Raw genomic sequence first — 4834 nt, forward strand, 5'->3', positions numbered from 1 at the left:
ACATGCTCTGCTTCTGGTGCTGCTTTCTTGGTGGTATGAGGTCCCCAACTCTATGCTTGCTTCCGTTTCCTTTTTATCTCTTGAGAGATAAAAGGTGATGCAGGCCACACCCCAGGGAAACTCCCTTTACCTTGGATCAGGGAGGTAACCCGAGTAAGGGTGGTGTTACAATCCCACCCTAATCCTCTCAACATAAAATTACAATCACAAAATAGAGGACAACCACACAGTATTGGGAATCATGGCCTAACTAAGTTGACACATATTTTTGGGGGACACAATGCAATTCATGACTCGCTCCTTCAGTGCTCTTAGAATAGAGTCTAAACTTCCTAATAAGGCTCACAAGTCCTTTTTTATGTTCAGGCTCTTGCCCATCTCCTAGCCTCATCTCTCCCTACTCCTGCCCCTTACTCCCTAAGCTTTAGGCATAGTGGAGTCATTGTAGTTTCTGGTCTGGGTCATTCCTCACTCTCTCTTATCTAGATTTTTTTCAGGACTCTTTCCAATCCCTAGAGCCCTCTATCAACCCCCTTCCACATCTTCAACTCTTTCTCATCTCCTCCACTTCTTCCCCCTTCCCCTGGCTGATTCCCACTCTCCCTTCAGGTCTCATCTGAGACCTGAGTTCCTCCCAGGAATTTCCATGAACCCCAAAACTGGATTGAGGGGTCCTGAGTAGCCCCATAGCACCTTCTCTACTATAGGCCATGCACACTCTGCCATAATTGTGAATTGACTTATCCTCCCAGTAGCTCCTTGTGTCTTCAGAGCCTAACACAGTGCCTGGTACGTAGGAAATGTTCTGTACATATTTCTGATACGAATAGATGAACAGGCAAATGTATAAATAGGAGTACAAAGATGGCTCCGCCCACAGGTCCCTTGAACTCTAGAAAGAAGTTTGGGATGGTCGGGGGTGAGGGGTGGGTCTCAAGCAGAACGAAGTCAAAATTACTACTGATGCTCAAGAGCTGGTTCCATACGGAATGACCCTTCCAAGGGACTGAAACCAAAAAAACTGGCAACATCTCCAGGAATTACATGTCAGTCTTTGTTAGTTACAGCTGCTTTCTCGTATTCATGTGATGTGGACCTTGATAATGCCTGTTAAAAATTACTGCAATAAAATGAGTGCCCTAGTACACTAAAATGTTCAAGAATGTTCACAGCAGCATTATTCATAAAACTCCTGAATGGAAACAACCTAAATGTCGTTTAACAGTAGATTAGATAAATTGTGGTATAGTCACACAATGGGATAGTATACAGCAATGAAAATGAACAAACCACAGCTGCATGAAACAACATGGATGAATCTCATAAACATAGTATTGGCCAAAAGAAGCCCAATAAGAATACACAGTGTTCAATTCCATTTGTATAAAGTTCAAAAAGTTCTACGCTGTTAGAAGTCAGGAGGATAAAAGTTGCCTTTGTGGAGGAAAGTGGGGGAGAGGGGGTTGTGATGGAGAAGGGCATGAAGGAGACTTCTGGGGTGGGGGCTATTCTATTTCTTGACTTGGGTAGTGGTTACATGGATAGTCATATTGTGATAATTTACTGAGTTGTACCCTTATAATGTGTGCACTTTTCTGTATGCATGTTATACTATTATAAATTTTTTTTTTTTATCGCTTCATTTTTTAATATCACCCTCCTGTGGTTTCCATCCTCCTGTGTAGGGATGGGAATAGCTTTGAATGCTGGGGAAGGGGATTCCTGAAGAAGGGTCATTGAATCTTGGGGCAGCTTTGAAGCTGGAGTATCAGAATAATGGGCTAATTTCAACAACTGGCTGGTCTGACAGACTTGCACGCTGTCTGATGAATGGTGCCGCGCAACTGTAGAGTGCTGGGATAATGACAATTCAAAGAAATGTCTAGAATCCTTTACAAAAGGTCATAGTTTGGGGCTGAACAGGGAGATTTAATCCTGGCCCAATTCCCACCAAAGGGAGAATTTTTCAGATGAAGGTTGCTCAGACAGGAACTTGGTGTGTCTCCTATGCGGTTGCTCTATAGGAAAGCTTTCCTGAAATTAGTGATCAGGGCTACCAAAGGGACAGGAAGTCCAAGAGCCTTGGAGAAATACCAGGCCTTCCGTGAAGGTAGGCTGGGAAACAATCCCTGAGAATGACCTTAATGGTTGGGCCAATAAAGTCCCCTGGAGGAAGGCTGGAGTCCTTGGGTGGTGAAAATGGTTAACACACTCAGCTGCTAACCAAGGTTGGAGGTTTGAGTCCACCCAGAGGTGCCTTGGAAGAAATGCCTGGTGATCTACTTCTGAAAAATCAGCCATTAAAAACCCTATGGAGCACAGTTCTACTCTGACATACGTGGGGTTGCCATGGGTCAAAATTCACTTGCAGCAACTGGTTCTAGAGGAAGCCTGGGGTGGGGGAGGCTCAGGGGTACTGGTTGCTCCAACTGGCCACATGGAGGAGCTGAGGGAATGTGGCTCTAGGTCTCAGGGTAAAGAAAGAATTGGTGTGCAATGAGCTGTGGGGAACAGGCAGAGAAGGGATGGCTCCCCTTGTCCCTCACCTGAGTCACCAACTTGCATGAGCTTTTGCAACCATTGGATTTTTTTTTCATTGCACTTTAAAAAAACCCCACTTGCTTGCAGCCTGAGTCTGTTGCCACTTAGTGTTTTGCATGCCACATTGACACTTACCTTCTTATGAGGTGGCCTCTTTGCTGGCCATGAGTATCTCAGTGGCAGAAATGGCCCTTTTCAACATCGTACCCAGCCCTGGCACAGTGGCTGGCATCTTGCAGGAGCTCTATGAGCTCCTGTCAAACAATGAGGCTTGCACGCCATCAGAGAACTCACTTAAACTCCATACCAACTTCAGGAGTAGGGCTTATTCTCTCACAGAAAACTGAGGCTCAGAGAAATTTATTCAAAGTCACTTGGCTTGTAAGTGGTGTTACGGTGGTTCAATCCTTGGACTGTCACCAAATGTCACCAAAGCCTTGCCCTGAGTCTCTATGCAGCATGGACCCCCATCTGCACTAGCCTCGTTATCCCCCTTCAGCAGTCCTATAGGTTGCTGAATTTTTTTTAAAGCTTATTTTTATTTTCCCTACATGTACATTTTCATGTTAATATTTGTCTTGAATTCAAATATTCTTTTATTTTATTTATTTATTGTGCTTTAGGTGAAAGTTCACAGCTCAAGTAAATTTCTCATACAAAATTTTTTTTAAAAGACCAGATTTACTGGTCTGTCAGAGACTGGAGAAACCCTGAGAGTATGGCCCGCAGACACCCTTTTAGCTCAGTAATGAAGTCACTCCTGAGGTTCACCCTTCAACCAAAGATTAGACAGACCCATAAAACAAAATGAGACTAAATGGGCTCACCAGCCCAGGGACAAGGACTGGAGGGCAGGAGGAAACAGGAAAGCTGGTAGCAGGGAACCCAAAGTTGAGAAGGGTTGAGTGTTGGCATATCATGGGTTTGGCAACCAATCTCACAAAACAATACGAGTATTAATTGTTTAATGAAAAACTGGTTTGTTCTGTAAGCCTTCATCTAAAGTACAATAAAAAAAAAAGAAAAAAAATGATACACATATTGTTATGTGACAGTAGTTGCAATCCCTATGATATGACAGCACACTCCCCCTTTCCACTCCGGGTTTCCCGTGTCCATCCAACCAGCTCCTGTCCCTTCCTGCCTTCTCATCCTGCCTCCAGACAGGAGCCACCCATTTGGTCTCATGTATCTGCCTGAACAAAGAAGTACACTCTTCACGAGTATTATTTTATGTTTTACAGTCCAGTCTAATCTTTGTCTGAAGAATGGGGTTTGGGAATGGTTTTAGTTCTGAGTTAACAGAGCATACAGGGGCCATGGCTTTGGGGGTTCCTCCAGTCTCAGTCAGACCATTAAGTCTGGTCTTTTTACCTGAATTTGAGTTCTGCTCCACACTTTTCTCCCCCTTTGTCAGGGAACCTTTGTTGTGTTGCCTGTCAGGGCTGTCATTGGTGGTAGCCGGGCACCATCTAGTTCTTCTGGTCTCAGGCTGATGGAGTCTCTGGCTTCTGTGGCCCTTTCGTCTCTTGGGCTAATATTTTTGTTGTGTCTTTGGTGTTCTTCATTCTCCTTTGCTCCAGGTGCGTTGGGACTAATTGATGTGTTTTAGATGGCCACTCAAACAAGATTTTAAGGCCCTAGACGCCACTTACCGAAGTGGGTGCAGAACAGTTTCTTAATAAACTTTGTTACGCCAATTGACCTAGACATCCCCCAAAGCCATGGTCCCCAAACCCCAGCCCCAGCTACACTGTCCCTCAAAGTGTTTGGTTGTGGTCAGGAAACTTCTCAGCTTTTAGTTTAGTCCAGTTATGCTGGGTTCCCCTGTACTGTGTGTTGTCTTTCCCTTCACTCAAGATGATTCTTGTCTACCATCTAGTGCGTTTCCCTCTCCTGCCTTCCCCGCCATCATAACCATCAAAGAATGTTTTCTTCTGTGTTAAAACTTTCCTTGACTTCTTATAGTAGTGATCTCATACTGTATTTGCCCTGTTGCAATTGACTAATTTCACTCAGCATAATGCCCTCCAGATTCATCCATGTTGTGAGATGTTTTGTGGATTCATCATTTTCTTTATCATTGCATAGTATTCCAGCATGTGCACATCCCATAATTTGTTTATTTATTGGAGCAGGCACAGGTATCTGGCTGCAGTAGAGGGTTAAGTGCTGAGCAAGGTAGGAGGCTGACAGCTGCACCTGAATGTCTAGGTGGATGGTGTGCCCCTGTCCCCTAGAGCTCATAGATGGGCAAGTTTTGCAGCCAGGCTTTGGGCACCCAATGCTGTTG

This window comes from Elephas maximus, chromosome 3, assembly GCF_024166365.1.
Source record: "Elephas maximus indicus isolate mEleMax1 chromosome 3, mEleMax1 primary haplotype, whole genome shotgun sequence".
Lineage (NCBI taxonomy): Eukaryota > Metazoa > Chordata > Mammalia > Proboscidea > Elephantidae > Elephas > Elephas maximus.